Source organism: Canis lupus, chromosome 1 (assembly GCF_048164855.1).
Source record: "Canis lupus baileyi chromosome 1, mCanLup2.hap1, whole genome shotgun sequence".
In the NCBI taxonomy this organism is placed as follows: Eukaryota; Metazoa; Chordata; class Mammalia; order Carnivora; family Canidae; genus Canis; species Canis lupus.
This window is the reverse complement of record NC_132838.1, coordinates 44,332,915-44,351,585: the sequence shown is the minus strand read 5'-3', so window position 1 is coordinate 44,351,585 and position 18,671 is coordinate 44,332,915. Positions and strand designations below refer to the sequence as shown.

The 18,671-nt window shown below is 35.5% G+C and overlaps 1 pseudogene; it reads left to right on the top strand.

Moving 5' to 3' along the window:
• Positions 1-17,935, top strand: part of LOC140604637 (small ribosomal subunit protein eS17-like) — a 54,731-nt pseudogene extending 36,796 nt beyond the window's left edge.
• The last annotated feature ends 736 nt before the right edge of the window (positions 17,936-18,671 follow it).

Here is an 18,671-nt window from a genome sequence, read left to right as displayed (position 1 = left end):
CCAAATCACACTTTGAGAACTATTGCACTAGAGAAGCACCCAACTTGTTTATGAGGAGACATTTGAACATATTCATTGCAAGATATTTGATTGAAAGAAAAATGGGAGTGACACAAATATCCATTTATTTGGAATGCAATCCATGAATTCCTATAAAAAATGCTATTTGACAGTAAAAATGAACACCTAGAAGATACATGTATCTGCAAGGACAAATCTCACAAACTTGAGAGAAAAGAAAAAGCTGCAGTTGGATGCACAGGGTATGATAAAGTTGATATAAAATGTTGAGACATGCAAAGTAAAATATTTTCTGGGCATACACAGATTTGCCTTAAAAGATAAAAAAATGTGTATGAAATGGATAAATAATGAATTCAAAAGAGTTGCCTGTTTTTTGCCTGAAATACAGGTGAAGAGGGGTACAATGGTGATTATCATTTGTTATTGAATTCTTAAGTTTGGGTATTATTTTGTGGGTTAACTTACTTTTATTGATTTATACTTTCCAGCATACTTGAAGTAGTTCACAATTCTACTAATAGTGTTGTTATTAACTAATTAATAATAATAACAAATAATATTATTAAATGATAATTATGACAATTTCTCTGATAATGATCAAAGTATGAATGGTGTGGTGGCGCAATACAAAAAGGTACAAACTACCAGTTATAAAACATAGAAGTTGCAGGGATATATTGTATAGCATGGAGATTACAATCAATAATACGGTATTGTGTATTTTATAAATTACTAGAACAGATGAATAGAATAGAATAGAATAGAATAGAATAGAATAGAATAGATTTTTAAGAGTCCTCATCACAAAAAGAATAATTTTTGTAACTATATACAGTGATGAATGTTAACTAGACTTTTTGTGATGATAATTTTGCAATATATACAAATATTGAACCAGCGTGTTGTACACTTGAAACTCATATAATATTAGAAGTCAGTTATACCTCAATTTTAAAAAAATAAATGAAAAACGAAAATAATGAGTGCAGATTCTTTAAGAAGCAGCTACAAAGGAAAAAGGCAATATGTAGGGATTTTTTTATAAGTAATATAGGATTAAGGAAGGTATTTATTTTCTTTTGTGTGGGACTGACCTGAGCAAGGGAGGGATTTGAAAAGTTGGGAACATAAAGATACAGGTAAGAAGTGGAATCATGATGGAACAAGGTGTGTGCTGACCAAAGGGGATGGAATCCATAGCATAGGTAGAAATGGACCTCAGAAGGAAAAACAACTTTCACTGTAGATTCTCTTAGGGGGACAGAAGGATTAGTACTATCTCCATTATGTTTGATCAGAGATTAAAAGTCAAGGAGAGCTCACATTTGATAGATTCTATTTTTCTTAATTTTTAATAAAAAATAGACTTCTGTACTGTGTCAAATGGAGTATGGAGGACAGATGGATGGATCATTTGAAAAAAGAAGTTGACTTAAAATATTCAACTTGGTAAATAAGATATATAGAAGGATTTCTGGTGAGGATTGAGGGATTACTTTGTCTTCCCTATTATTACAATGAGTGAACGGCCCATGCTCCTTTATAAAGCCAGGTCTTCTGCTGCACAATAGCTCCCTATTCCCTAATACCCACTCAAGGTTATTACTCCCATAGTTGTATTCCATATCCCCACATTACCAACTGTCCGTGTTGCCTGTAGAAGTCTCGTGATTTCACTGACACAATGTTAACTCCATCATTGAAGGAAGTCTCTTCTTTAATCTCAAATCCCCTTTTTGTTGTCATTCCTCCCCTGTTATCCCTTACAGCAAAGCTTATATGTGGAATCTGCAAAAGTCAAACTACAGGACCAGAGAATTGAACAGTCTCCAGGGACTTCTAGAGGTTGAGGAGAGAATGGGGGCGACGTTAGTTAAAGGGTACAAACATTTAGTTATAAGATGCATAAGTTCTGGAGACCTAGTAGTATACAGTATGGAGGTTGCTATTAATAATCTTGTATTGCACACTTGAAATTTGCTGAGGCAGTGGACCTTGAATGTTCTCACCACGCATACACAAAAAAGTGATAATTAGTGAGGAAATCGATATGTTACATCAGCTTGATCATGATCATCATTTCAAAGTGTATACATATACAAAATCATCATTTTTAATTTTTTTTAAGATTTTGTTTATTCATGAGAGACACAGAGAGAGGCAGAGACATAGACATAGCAAGAAGCAGGCTCCCTGCAGGGAGCCTAATGCAGGATCATGCCCTGAGCTGAAGGCAGATGCTTAACCACTGAGCCACCCAGGTGTCCCCAAAATCATTGTTTTACACCTTTAAAAAAAAAAGTCACATTGTGCAACCTACAAAATAAAAACAACACTCTAAGTGTTATCCTGACCTCTCCCAATGCTCTCTTTCTTTCATTCCAGTTAAGCTTTTGACCCCAGTACTCCACTGAATCAGTTCTCATCAAGGTCATGAATGATTTCTTATTTTATTTGTAACCTAGAGAACATTTCTCAACCTCTCTCATCTCCTGACACAGGTAAATGCTACCTCCCTCCTGGGCCTTCACCTCACAGTTAGAAACACATCCAGTTCTTTCTGTCCTGACTTCTTGGTTCCTTCTCAGGTCTTCAGTGATTTAAAAAAAAAAAAAATTCAAATGCTTCAGAGTTTAGTCCTTGGATTAATTGTCTTCTCTATCTAAACTCATTCTTTAAGTAAATCACAACCAGTCCCATTGAGACACGTTAACATTTTGCTATTTTTGCTATTTTCATCATGGATTTTTATATTATTTTTATTTTTAAAATAACAAGTTAAAAGACTCTTTATCTTGATTACTGAGGTACTGGTGCCATTCCCTTAAATTCTGCACTGGGGATGAGTACCATATTCAACTCACCCTTGTCCCAGACTTATTAAATTTTATCTATGTGCTAGAAACTCACATATTTTTATCCTCTCTCCCTGAATTCCAGTTCCTTATATTCAATTAATTATCCTCTTGAAATCATCACTTACTTGTATAATACACATCTCAAGAATTTAGCATACCTAAAATTGACTCTTCATCTCCCTACTCCCAACTTGCTTCGGTGTTCCCCATTTTGGTAACTCTCCATACTTGACTAGTTTCAGGAATGGTAGGGTTCTACTTAGGATACCTGGGTTCAGTCGACTGTATTGTTATTCCTCCATATGCATTCACATCACCTCTTAATTGGGCCAGCTTCCATCAGAAGGTACAGTTATCTTGAGTCTCTTTATTTCTCTCAGTGCATGGTCTTTAATCCCAGCAACATCTGCCCTCTTTTTATGTGCTCTGATTACATTGTTACACCTCCCCTTATCTTCCAATAGATTTATATCTCAAGATTTGGGGGACTTACAAAGTAACTCTCTCCCAGATTCTAGGAATTCCAGGTCTATCTTGGAGCATATATTGCCATGATACTCTCATGTGCTATTTCCTAAAAATCAAAGTGCATTTCATTTTCCCTTCTTTTGGATAAAAGTAATATGCCATTATCAATGACCTAACACATGTAAGTATGTGATTATTTTTAAAGTATTTAAGACCAAATTCAGTAAGAAGAATACTATTTTTAAAAGGTTATAAATCAGGAAGCCCGGGTGGCTCAGTGGTTTAGTGCCAACTTCAGCCCAGGGCGTGATCCTGGAGACTGGGAATCGAGTCCCACGTCGGGCTCCCTGCATGGACCTGCTTCTCCCTCTGCCTGTGTCTCTGCCTTTCTCTGTGTGTGTCTCTTATGAATAAATAAAGAAAATCTTTTTTTAAAAAAGGTTATAAATCCTTCTGATTATAAAAGACAAACTGATATTTTAATTCTCTTTTATACAAATTTTAATAACAGTAATAGTGTTCTGAGTGTGAATACCTCCCTTCCCCATGTCAACCACGGGAGTAATTGCACACTGTATTCATATACAAATTAGACTTGTTTAAAAGGAAATGAAATTAAGCAATGTTACCAGACTCAATCCCTACATGCTATATCTCTGGCATGTGTTACTTCTCTTGCTACACCATCATTTTACCTGTAAGGCAGAGGTTAGAGAACACTTGATGATTAACTCAGCCTCCCCAGAAAAGATCCACCATGTGATTACTTTCCCCATATAATATGATTAGCATGGGGAAAATAAGATAAATTAATAGTTCTTTACTGAGGATATATTTCTTAGACCTAAAATGTACATGGGTCAGCAGGAATGGTTTTTATTTTGATAATAAGAGTAGTGTTTCATTGAACCAATTTTATTTAGTAATTATCTGAAGATTTTTCTTTCTTCAAAGTGCATTTGCAGGGCAGCCCCGGTGGCTTAGTGGTTTAGTGCCACCTTCAGCCCAGGGTGTGATCCTGATCCTGGAGACCTGGTATCAAGTCCCACGTCAGGCTCCCAGCATGGAGCCTGCTTCTCCCTCTGCCTGTCTCTCACTCTCTCTCTCTCTCTCTCTCTCTCTGTATCTCTAATAAATAGATAATCTTTTTTAAAAAGTGCATTTGCACTTTTTAAGTGTCTACCATACAAAACAAACACCTTTATCTTCTCTTTGGCTATTTACTCAGTCATTTATGTTCTCAATTTTTTGTGCCCCCACCCCTCAAAACTCCCCCAGTAGTTTTCACTTTATATTATTTTTCTCTCTGCCTTTCTTTCCCACTTACACCCACTGTTCACTTTCCTCCTCCAATATGAGCAGATGGCACAAGAGTAAAGATGATTGTTTAACAAAATAAAAAATGTCAACAGTCACAAGCAAAAGATATATATTTATTTAATGTTGATAAATTGTAACAATAGCAACAGGAGAAATTAACTAGATAGAGCATCATTATCAAATAAACAGACGAGCCACAACAACTGAAAGGTCCTACCAAAGCACCCAGTTGTCAATTTTATCATCTGACAGCATTAGAAATTCCCTTTGTGAAACTAACTTCCTGCTCTAGGTCAAAGTCCAGTAAAATAATAATCTCTTTCCAGCATCTCTCTGTCATTTATGAAAACTTATAGAGGCTAGCTTAGGCTTTTGCAGGCTGAACACCTTTTGTCCAAGTTAAGTTCTAACAAAGCTGCCCAGAATACTTGAAATAGAAACATGATTGTCAGAATCCTGGCAGCATCTAAATGAATGCTACAAGGGCTTCCTGATGATGTTAAAATCTATTGATTGATGATTGTTGAAGTTTTGACTATTAATGATATATAATGTATGGACAACCATTCTGACAATATAACTCTAACCTGGTCTACATACTTCTCACAGGAGAAATAAACTTCTCTTTTTTTTTTAATTGTTTATTCAGGAGAGACACAGAGAGAGGCAGAGACATAGGCAGAGGGAAAAGCAGACTTCCTGTGGGGCCTGACATGGGACTGGATCCCAGGACCCCGGGATCACACCCTGAGCCTAAGGCAGATGCTCAATCACTGAGCCACCCAGGTGGCCAGGAGAGATAAACATCTTAAATTGATTTTTTATTTCAGTTTCTTGATGGTTCTTTAGACCCCACATTACCATTTGAAAGTACTAAATATTATTCTCTCAAGCTGCTAGAACAATTCATTCAAGAATTCAATGACTTTAACAAATACATCAGGTACACTGCTAGGAACTAAAAATAGAAGAACAATAAAAGAATAAACATTAATTTTTATGCAAGGCTTCATAATGTAAGGAACATATCAACATGAAAGCCTGAAAGAATGCTTGCAACTTCAAGATAGAACTCACTGAGCACCAAGCAACACTAATGATAACATATCCATGTCAACATGTTTGGTTCTGAATTTATAAAATTAAGAAAAATGTTTACAAACATGCAGGTAGTTACAAATAACTTAGAGACAAAAAAAATTAAAAACTCCATTGGCTATCTGATGACTCATCTACTGTGACAAATGTTAGAACACATTCCAAGTAGGCAATACTTATTATAAAAATTCAGTTTTAAAATGAGCTACTGGGGCAGGTGGGAGCTGCTTCTCCCTCTGCCTGTCTCTGCCTCCTCTCTGTGTCTCTCACGAATAGATGGCATCTTTAAAAAATAAAAATAAAAAATAAATTGAGCTACTATCCATGTGCAAGGACATTCTTAGACATAACCAATGATGCAGAAGTTTTCCATGCTTCCTCATAAATAAAATCCTGTCAATTAAATATCCCACAAAAAAACAGAAATTAATAAAAATCATGATCTAAACAACAAAAATGTGAAATTTTTAAAAGTGGTCTGTGAAATCAGTAAAAGTGATCAAAAGTCTACTAAGTAGGGGATCCCTGGGTGGCTCAGCAGTTTAGCGCCTGCCTTCAGCCCAGGGCCTGATCCTGGAGACCCGGAATCGAGTCCCACATCGGGCTCCCTGCATGGAGCCTGCTTGTCCCTCTGCCTGTGTCTCTGCCTCCCTCCCTCCCTCTCTCTCTCTCTCTCTGTATGTCTCTCATGAATAAATAAATAAAATCTTTTTAAAAAATTGTCTACTAAGTATATTTTAAGATATTGTAAAGTCAATTCAAATATTAAAATACATTGTGAAGGACTTATATAAAAATTAATCGAAAATAAATTAACTATACAAAAAAGAAATTAATAATAATATTGACACTGTGTCACAACTATCTCATTTTTGTAAAGATCAAATTTTTTAAAATATTTTATTTATTTGAGAGAGAAAAAGAGAGAGAGAGAGAGCATGAGCAAGGGAAAAGGAAGAGGGGAAGAGAAAAGGAAAAGCAGATTCTCTGCTTAGCAGGGAGCCAGATGCAGGGCTTGATCCCAGCCCAGGATCATGACCTGAGCCAAAGGCAGACGCTTAACTGACTGAGTCACCCAGACACCCCAGATTAAATGTTTTAATACTTGCAAAGTGCTAAGAGCTATGAATGGCACATAATCAACAATAAAGGAAAATCATGATGATTAAATAATGATGATGAGATGATATCATTCTTTCATAGCCCAGATTATCTCAATAAATCCAATGCATGAAATCAAAGTATAGGGGAGCAAAATTTGCCACCCCAAAATGTCTCTTTGGTATTGGATTATTTTAAGCCAATTATTAAAAGAAAAGAGAAAAGGAAAGAAAAGAAAAGAAAAAAAGAAAAGAAAAGAAAAGGCTTAGGAAGAATCCTTGACCTTCACTCAAGCTGCCTAAAAGAATTTAGATAGAGGGGATCCCTGGGTGGCTCAGCGGTTTAGCACGGCCTTCAGCCCAGGGTGTGACCCTGGGGTCCCGGGATCAAGTCCCACATCGGACTCCCTGCATGGAGCCTGCTTCTCCCTCTGCCTGTGTCTCTGCCTCACTCTCTCTCGCTCTCTGTGTCTCTCATGAATAAATAAATAAAATCTTAAAAAATAATAAAAGAATAAAAAAATAAAAGAATTTAGATAGAGAACCTGCTCCAGGAAAAGAACTATCATATAGATAACTACTGTTATAATATGAGCTAGGTGTGGTAAACAGGGAGGAACCCAGCAAAGTCTATTTGCTAAAATTTCTATGTCCCATTGCTTCTGAGTGGCCCTGCAAACATTGTTTACCAAATATTTACTCTTCTTCATCTTCCTGTGAATTGTCTTCCTACTCTTTGAAGTCCCAAACCCTTAATCCTTTCTCTTTAGCTTTGGATGACAGTATGAGCCTCAACTGCCTGATTGCTTGGGAGCCTCAGAATCTTGTGGTACCTCCATATGTACATAATTAAATTTGTTTTTCTCCTGTTAATCTCTTTCATGTCAATTTAATTATTAGACTAGCCAAAACAATCTTGAAGGGTAAAGAAAAATGTTTTCTCCCCAACAAATGGAAGGTAGAGTATTTTACAATCTTTTAGAAAAGATACCTGGTGTCCAATCTCATTTGGGCCTTAATATAACCCAATTAACTCTCTTTCTGAATCTCCAATGGGCTAATTTTAGATATTTAGCCTTAAGCCAACAATCAACACATCCTTTACTAGGTCTCTATCACTCTATTTTTCCCTTTTCTTCCTTTTACAGTGAAAGTTCTGGAAAGAACCATTTTGGAACCATGTTAGGAAAGACCAATAAATGTCATATCTTATACCCTGGAGTCCAAAAAAAATTTAAATAAGACTGAGCAGACTGAGGACCAAAACATCACCTACATTTTTTTCACCACTACCTTTTGCCTCTGTACCCTACTGCCTTGCTGTTGTTAATAAACATTCCTTTTTCATTTTATTAATGCATCATAATATTTAAAATAAATAAATGATAAGTGTCCTGCCATTTTGAAAATCCATTAAGTGGTTTGCATAATTATGCTATCTTCTCATAATTACTGCCATAGATTTTCTGAGACATAGAGAATAATTTTAATCCACTGAAAATGTTCTTGCCCTCTCCACTTGAAACTAAATACATGCATATGGCAGGGTTACTTATACTCCCTGCAAAGATGCTAATGAACATTTCTGGACTCAAAGAATAACACAATCTCCAACCAAGTATATATTTAAACATTACAAAAGCTTAAAAGGAAAAACAACAACATTTGGCATATACAAACCAAATCTTTTTACACAATAAATGGAATGTTTTCACATTTAACAACTTGCATAAAGTCTTGGAAATAAAAAATTGATTTTTTTTAGTATAACTTAAGAAAGCCATAAACATAGAAACTTCCAATTTGGAGCTTTCTTATTAACAATCATCCTGATAGTTTTTCTGAGATATTTATATTCAAGTAACATAAATAGAAAACAAAGCACAAACACACAATTAGCTGAGATAATGTCTGGAATTACAATTTTGGTGTGCATTTTGAACCATAAGCATAAGTGGGGTCTATGCTTCTCACTAAAATCTACATATAATTCTTGGGACATTATTAACAGCCTCTGGTTGGCCACACATAATAAAAAAGTCACAGGAAGAGAAAAGAGAAAGAATTTATTGGCCAATCTACCAAAAAGCCAGGCCATTTTAGCTGACATGCTATCTAGATCTGATAAAGAATTATACTACTGATCCTTTTGCACTGATCTCTCAATGCACTAAACTCTAGTGTATGTCACATGGGCAATATTGTGAAGTTCTGTGTCAAAGACTAGAGTTTCCTGTGAGTGAGATGACAGAAGAAAAAATTATGAAGTAGGTGACAGTAATGGCAAATACCCTCATAGAAAAATTGCATAGTATAAAATTGTCCAGGAAAGCCATTTGTCCTCCTTTGCAACACTTCTTCCATTCTATTAGTCCTCAGGCTCAGTCTGTTACCAGAGCAAAGATACTTCAGTTTATACTGTTATTCAAAGCTTTATCAATGTATTAATAATATCACCTTTTTGCTCAAAATTTTCTCTCCAGTGTATATACCTATAACCAAGGAGTTCATGGTTTGTATTCAGAGACTTCTTTCATCCCTTGCCTCTTCCTTCCATTGAAGGTCAACAAACATTTTTTTCTCCTTTATTAACCAGCTAATGGTGAGTTGGATCTAAGATTCAAGAGAGAAGTATGGAAAGTGTGGTCAAGGTGGTCTTTGAAGTAGGGGCATATAGGAAATAAATTATTGAGTAAAAGTTCAGGAAGTTTTGTTTCCAAGGGTAACTCCAGATGTGAAAGACTTCTTGAAAAATAGAGAGATTTAGAAACAAGAGAAGAATAAGGGCAGATTTTTTCCAAAGGCTGCTTTTTTTTTCTCTAATTATTTTCAAACTTTTTGCAAATGCAGCTGTCTGAAACATCTATTTACCACCACTGAATTTTGCTTCAACTAAATCTCATAAAAAGGGTGTGGAGATGGATGTCTCAAGTAGTCATTTTAGAGTGTGCTGAAATTATATGAGTTACTAAAGAAAATAAAGTGAAATTTAAAAAATAAAATAAAAAGCATATTTTAGAAAGCTGAAGGTCAACAGAGAAACCAACACAGTATAAGAAAACCAGAAACCCTAAACAAAAATTCCATACAAACCACAAACAAAAGAAAATTGGAGCTTCAGTTGACATTATGTGCTGCAAAAAGGATGTCAACCCCAAATCAAAGATCTGTCCACAAAAATAGATGTTTCCGTATAAAATTAAAAGAAAAACCATTTGTTTGAACTACATTCTTTTATATAAATGACACCATAGGAGATTTACAAACCAAATACAACAATAGATATATAATATATAACATATAGTATATTCAAAGTAGTACTTCAAACAATTTTAACAAGTGAAATAAACAATTTGGCAAATAAAATTCACTAGGTAAAATAATATCTTTAAAAATATGTCTTGAAATCTAGATCTAGTTTTAAATCTAACCTAACAGAAGCTTTGAGTCATATTTGGAACTTGCTTAAATAATGAACATAGACCACAGTAGTCTCTGTTGTGCTATTCTCTAGTAAACTCTAGACAATTAATCTCTTAACCAGTTTAATACAATGTCTACATGAACAAATCTTATTAGAAAACACATTACTTAAATGTGGTAATCTATCTAAGATAATTGGGATGATGCTGTTTACAAGTATAGAGTTAAAGCTAATTTTCAGCAGGTGTGTTAGATTTATATTAATTTTACTAAGCTGTGGAATAAATAAAACCAAACAAGATTTCTATGAAACTTGTCACTAATTTTAACACCCCCTTTCATGTACACCAAAATTAAACATTCTAAACGGCTTTAAAAATTGATATCTAAACATTAGTATATGTACCTCATAGCAATTTTAAAAATGATAACAATATCTTACCACACAGAGCATTATTATGTTGTAGGCATTGTTCTCACAAATTTAATCTAAGCAACTACTCCAGAAAGCAGGTATTACAGCTAACCTCATTTCCAAGACAAAGAAGTTGAGATTCTGAGAAGTTAAGTGATCTGCCTAAAAAAGTGATCTGCCTGTGACCTTGTATCACAGGCCAAGGTGATACAAAGACTGACCCCTCATTGCATGAATGGCTTCCCCAATGATATTGAATGAGGAATAAAGATTAGATAAATTATAGGGGACCATCCATCCTTTCTAGAGATACTGAATTTTTCCCTTAATACTTAGTTGGGGACTAGATCTGACATATTTAATAGTCATCATTATTTTGCACATCCTTTGTACCCAAATGACTACTTCTAAATTGTTTTACAATCCTACACCTATAAACTCTACCCAAATGCCTCTTTCTGTTTCTGTTTCTGTTTCTGTTTCTCTCTCCTTCTCTCTTTTTTAAATACCACTGATGGACTCAGATGTATCTAATGAAGAACATTTTATGGCATATGTAGCATATGCGCTGATATTAATTATGATTTGGTTATGTACTAAGGACCTCAAATAGAACAGCCAAGGGAAGACATTTAGTAGAATTACATAGAGAGGTTGAATTGTTTTACTCATTGGAAATCTGCTTTTAGTTGAAACTCCAAAAAAAAAGGCACTGCTCTCATCAGAACTTCTCATCAAAAATTTCATCCTATGCTATGATAACATGAAGAACACAACCTTAAAGAAAGAACATTGGTTCAAAATAAAGCAAAAGAGAGAAAAACAAACCAAGTGAGCTCTAAAGGTAAATAAGTAAAAAGACGAAACAACAACAACAACAAAAAACAAGAACAATACAAACAAGCAAAATCTTCTTTCTCTGGGGTTAATTAGGTATGTGTAGTGCAGTCAACACATTATCAAATAATATATACAAGGGAGTAACAGAAGAGAACACACAACTGGACTTTAAGAATATAAAAAGTTGCTCAATCTCAGAGGTGATCAAGGGAAAAACTGATTAAAACACAGATCGCTGTTAGACCAAAAATACCAATTAGAATGTTTAGCCTCCTCTTCCCTTGTTTTTGTACTGTTGCTGCCCTTAAGAGCCTAGAGATCTTTGAGTATCAATCATGTTTAAGAATGAAGCCTGGTTGCTGTATAGAGGTGGCTTGGGCCAGTTTTGTTTCTGTTATATAATCCTGTTTTTTGTTTCCCTAGGAGCCCACCTTCCTGAATTGGAAGGCTACACTGAAGGACACAGAAGGTGAACTCGGTGTAGATGGAAAAGGGACAGTTTAGCTCTAAAGAGCATGGGCAGGCCTAGAATCGGGTTCCTTGGAAAAAAAGACTACAGAAAGTCACATGCAGATGGCTCATTTGGGAATACTCTTTGGAGATACAGTTGGAAGAAAGTGAACATGGCCACACCAAGCAGAAACAGGAGCTGACAATGCAGCGGTAGCTGAGACTTCAGCCCATCCTACTAGGAGCTACAGAGCTAGGATGACCCTTCAGAGTTGTACCAAATTGAGGCAGACACAATCCTGGTACAGGAGATTTTCCTTAAGCGATAGCAAAAAGACTATGGATTTTTTAGTTTGCCTTGGACCAGCAGTGAATCATCATCATTGTTCAAGAAGTCCATGAATCAAATATACTCAGTAACTGCCTCCCAATTCATAGCCTTTATAGTTAACCCTTTCCATCACACCTCTCAAGCACCAGAGATACTGAGTGTCAGCCAGTGATTCCCCTCCACCATTTACACATTGCGTTTTACCAGTGGTAAATATTATGACAATGCGCTAGAGCTACTCATACCCTATTTTCCACCAATAATTGCCAGACATCCTATAAAAGATGCAGAACTAAAATTCTATTTAATATCTGTTTCTTACACCAATCCTGAGACAAATATCTTGGCTTGGGTTCCATGGTGATAGACTCTGAAGTTTGGAGTTACATGGAGTATTGGGAAGTGGTCTCAAGAGAGAAACTATAAAAAAGTGAAAAATGAAGGATTGGATCTACAAAAGAGCTGACCCTTATGTGTGGTTGTATTTGATCCTAGCTGAAGTAAGATGGCTGAGACATCCCACTTCTGTATAAACCAGTTACTGGCTATCTGCCATCCTCTCCCAGGTGTTAAAACTTTGAGCCATGCATTTTTCTGCTCCAGAGAGAAGTTCCCTGGGAAGAATACAGCAGTAACCTTTCAGCAACCAATATTCTTAGTTGCTTAGGGACAAGTACATTGGCCTTAGAAAGGAACCTAGGGGGAAATGCAATAACTTACATATCCACAGGGGAAATTTGATGAGTTTTGACATATGAATATCTCATAGAAATGATCACTACAATCAAGATAATTAAGACTATCAATCAACCTCAATAGTTTTCACATATTCCTTTGCAATTGCATCGCCTACCCCTACCCCAGCCCCAGTCAATCATTGATAGGATTTCTGATACCATGGATTAGTTTTTATGTTCTATAATTTTATGTAAACAGAATCATATATTGGGGCTCCTGAGTGGCTCAGTCAGTTAAGCTTCTGATCCTTGATTTTAGCTCAGGTCATGATCTCAGGGTCATGAGATTGAGCCCAGCATGGAGCTCTGCGTCGAGCATGGAGTCTGTTTAATATTCTCTCTACCTCTCCCTCTGCCCCTCCCCATCCCACATACATGAGTGCTATCTCTCTCTCTCTCTCCTCTAAACAAACAAACAAACAAACAGTTTTTACTTTTTGTCTTGCTTCTTTTACTCAGCATAAGTGTTGTGGGTTGCATCTATTTTGTAGCACTTATCCATGATCCATTCCTTTTCTGCTGAGTAGTATTTCATTACATGGATATATCACAGTTTTTTATTCATTCTGTCACTTGTTGGACATTGGGTTGTTTCCAGGTCTTGGCTTTTAAAAGTAAAACTACTATGAACTTCAAATACACATTTTTGTATGGATGCAAGCTCTTTTCTCCCTTAAGTAAATACATAGAAGTGGAATGCCTGGGGCATATGCTGGGTGAAATTTTAACTTTTTATGAAACTTCCAAACTATTTTGCAATGTGGTTGTATCGTTTCACATTATCACCAGTAGTGAATGAGAACCACTTGTTCCACATCTTCACCAAGATTTGGTGTTAGTAAACTTCTTGATTGAAGCCATTCTACTGAGAGTACAGAAGTATATTATTGTGGTTTTAATTTGCATTTCCTGAATGATTAATGATGTTGTACGTTTTTTAGGGGTTTGCTGTTAAGAATATAGTTATACCTGAAAAAATGCTCAACATCATTTGTAAATGTGCATATGAGCATGCACACACACACACACACGTGAAACCCTCCAAATCTTGTGCTCATTTTAATTGGACTGTTTTATTGAATCATCATAGTTTTGTATATATTCTAGATAAAATTCCTTTGTTGGCTAAATATTTTGCAAATATTTTCTCCCAGTTGATAGCTTTGCCTTTTCGTTTTCAAAACAGGATCCTTCGAAGAATAAAAATATTTCATTGTGATGAAGCCCATTGTATTATCTTTTAAATCAATCTGCATCACGTTTAAGAAATCTTTGCCAAAACCAAATCACTATATCCTTCTGGTTTTGTCTACAAATTTTATAGTTTTTAGACAATGATCCATTTGGGGTTAATTTTTGTACAAAGTTTGAGGTAAAGGATTGAGATTGACATTTTAACATATGGCTATAAATAGTTTCAGCACCATTTGCTGAAAAAAAATTTCTTTTCTCCCCACTGAATTACCCTGGCACTTTCCCTGTGTCTTGCATGCACGGTAATATTTTTATTGGATGCCACACATTTTGAATTTTAACTCCTGAGTGATTGACATTTTTGTATTACTATGAATATTTTTCCTCTTTGTTCTAAAATGCAGTTAAGTGACTTGGAATTTGCCTGATCCTTTCAAGTCTTTTTTATAACATTGTTAGATGAGACCAGAGAAGCCTTAAGTCGAGGGCTAATTTTTCCCCACTACTGAGGCAAGAAAACCTACTGAGTATTCCACCCAGAACCCCATGAATATGTTTTCCCTATCAGGTAGGAAAACAAACTCATTCTGGCCCTACATGAGACCAAGAATCGACCCTGGACAGATCTATAAAGATTCTTGCTCTCTTACTGGGCTCCATGTTGGTTTGCCTCCCTGCTCTGTAGTGGGTAAAGTGGGCAGGAAACCAAGACAATCACAGGGGTCACTTCCTTTGCATTTCCTCTCTCAATGATCTTATACTGCCATGCCCAATTTCTGAAAAACTTGTCAAAAATTTTGGTGTTTTTTTCTGTTTGGTTTCCAAATGCGAGGGTAATTCTGGTTCCTGTGACTCCATCTCGGTCAAAATAAAAAAACAACTATAGGCTTTCGTCACACATTTTAAAGAAAATCTTGCCACTACAAGTCAGGTGGTTCATTGTCTTTAGTGTGATGATTCTCAAAATATAGTGGGAAGCAGAAAAGCCACTTAAAAAACTTGTTCAAAATACATATTCCAATGTCCTGCCCCAGAAATTCAATTGAGTAGGTACAGAATGGAATAAGCTATCTAAATTTTTACTAAGACTGATATGTCTGATATTGATATTGAATTTTAATAACTCTGATATGAGGAGTTAACAGAGTATAATTTGAGAAAGTTGCTTCTGTGATTATTCTGTACCGGTTAAAGTGGGCAAAATGATTCAGCTGCATGCTTGAGATAGGAAGGGTAAGAGACTTTGGAAGTATTTATGTTGTTAGCCCTTTGATTAATTATCATTATTATATCACCTTTTTCCCCTCCAACCCTGAGTGCAAACTCTGGATTTTCTTATCCAGAGACAAAAAGAGCTTTCATGTGCCATTCTCTGTGTTTGCTCCATGTTGCTGTCTCACCTTTAGATTGTCATTTGATTCCATCTTCTATCTTTCAGAAATTTATCAAAATCTCTGAGTGTTAATGACCTTTGTCTCATTCTCAGATTGCTATGTCCCCATCTCTTTATAAATATTTCATTGCCATTTCCATTTAATTTGTTGGAGACAAGAGTAAGGGTAGATTCAATTCACTATCTTCAAATGGAAGACATTATTTTTAAATAGCATTGAAGGTAATCTCTGAAATGGAGCCATCTCTTATTTGAGTGAGGAATTTCTATATATTTAACCAAAGTAATATTTGTATAGTCTTAATAATGATATTTGCATTTTTCTATAGTGATGAAATCACTTTCTAATATTTTTTATCATTTAATGTCCTCTTTAGAACATGCCTCTTACAAAGATCAGCATTTTTTGGTACATTTTACTAAGATGTCAAATGACTTACTGAAAGCCACACACTGGCAGGAATAAATTCCAAGCTTTTTGAATTTAAAATCATTAAGGCTTACCTGTATGGTTTTGTTTGTTTTTTGTTGCTTGTGTTGTTAAAATCATCTCAATTATAGAAACATTTATTGCTGCTAAAGTCCATATTGCTGCAAAAATTTGAGGGTGAATAAAATTAAATAAATCTATTGGATATTTTGTTTGCTCCAATTCACATTAATAACTTAACTTGTTGTCCTATATTGATTTCTAGTTGCTAAGCATCATCAGTGTAAGTGATTCCTGTAAATCAATTCTTAGTTTTCACAAGAATGCTATGAAGCATGGAGTATATGCATTAATACTCTATAATTTTTACTAATGGAGAAACTGAGGTACAGAACAATTTAGGTCACACAGAAACTGTAAAAGCTCAGAACCAAAATCTCATAATTTTGCTCAAAAGTCTGTGCTTTTAGCTACTGTACTCCACGCCCTCTTATACTGAAGAATTATCTGTATTTAATCTAAAGAATCTTTCTTTTAGTTGATCAGTTCAATAATATATATATTGTTAGAGGATATTTCAAGCAGTCTGCTTCACAAAAATACAATTTTACAAAACTTCTGATTGTTGTCAGTGATATTAGCTGCCTGTGATTTTTTTCAGCCACCATTATTTTCAATTGCCTTCTTATCACTGGGGAGTTAAGTATTAGGTTTGCACATTAATCTCTATTACAGTCAAGAGGCGTTCTATTAGAATCTTGAACTGACTTAGCAATAAAAACAAAATATAGAAGTCTGCCTAGCAAATTATCATTTCAATATTTTACAGTTTAAAAAAAGTAGTCTTGTGTGTATTTAAGTATGGTTGTTTACCTTACCCTTTGATTTTGATTTTACTTTCCCTTTTTAACCAGCTCTTACTTTACAATTTTATAACTGCTATGTGTCCAACTCAGTAAGTAGTTAACAGGTGACCTTATGAGGACCAACTTGAAGGAAACATTTAAATTTTAATGGAGATTTTAAGCAAAAGGTTGGTTAAGGACACATCTGATCTTGGATAAATTTGCAGAACAGGCACAAGAAAAGTATTCATGGAGCTCCTAGTTAATGAATAAAATGAGTCTCCTGGGTAGCTCAATGGGTTAAGGCCTGCCTTTGGCTCAGATCATGATCTCAGTGTCTAGGATCCAGCCCCCTGTGGATCAGGGAGTCTGCTTCTCCCTTTGCCCCTTTCCCCCACACATACTCTCTCCCACTCCCAGTCTCTCTCTCTCTCTCAGATAAATAACATCTTTCTTAAAAAATTAAAAATAAAATGAGTAACATACTGCAGCACACTGACTCTTGAAAGAACATTACAGAAGATAAAAATATCTATATTGCTCTTTTACCAGGGACCTGTCAATGTGCGCACCAAAACCGTGAAGAGGGTGTCACAGGTCATCACTGAGAAGTCCTACAGGGGCCAGAGCAGCCACTTCCACACCCACAAGCCGGTATGCATGGGGGTCATCATTACTGCCAGTGAGAAGCTGCACAATGAGGCAGCAGGTTGATTCACAGAGGCCGGGTGAGAGAGACCCCCAGCAAACTGCAGATGGAGTTGAGGGAAGAAAGAAGTAATTGTGTTCCTGAGGTCTCAGTCCTAGATCAAGAGATCTTCGAAATAGATCGTGACACCAAGGAGATGTTGAAGGTGTTGAACTTTGGCATCTGTCCAGCTTGCAGGTCTCTCAGCCCACAGTGGAGGTGAATTTCAAGATACCAGTTGGAGCCATTTGCATCTTTCTGCTACAGTGCTATACTACCTTCAATAAACCTTGGACAACAACAAAAATTGCCATCTTATAGAAGGAAAGCTATCAATAGGATTACTATATCCAGATTTATCTAGAGAAAACAACCTTTATTGGTCACTAATATGGTAAAACAATAGCTAGAGATAAGCAGAAAGGAGAAAAAAGTGAGGGATGGAAACTCCCCTCATATTCATTTTGTACCTCAGACATGCTCTAGAGGTCTACAGCTGGCCCATTTCAACTCGGAAGTTTTCTAAAATCTGAAAACATCAAGAGATTTCCTATGGTCAACATACTGCTATATCCCTACCCAGTGAGTTTGTTGGGCACTTTTATTTATGTAATGGTAGCACCTAGCATTGTCAGCAGGTCCCCAACATGTGAAAGGTATTCAAAAACAATTGTGGAATAAATAAATTGATGTTACTGGTTTGAAATTAAATAATTAGTATGGTATAAAATAATAAGAATATATGTTTTACAAGTTATTGACTAATATAAACATATTAGTTTAAAATATATGGTTAAAAATAAAATAAAATATATGGTTATTACTCCATTTATTTTCCTTTCATAATGTTTATTGCCTCATAAGATGCATTATTTGAAATAGAATCTGAATCTATTTCCATCAGGCTATTTGCAAGTAAGATCTAGTAAGAAAGATAGGTGTCTGCATATTTCCAAATTTCTAAGGATAGCCATCTCATTAACTTGGTCCTTAAACAACAAAAATATAGAGGCATCTGTCTGTTTTTTAATGTTACTGTAACATGGATTTGGCAATA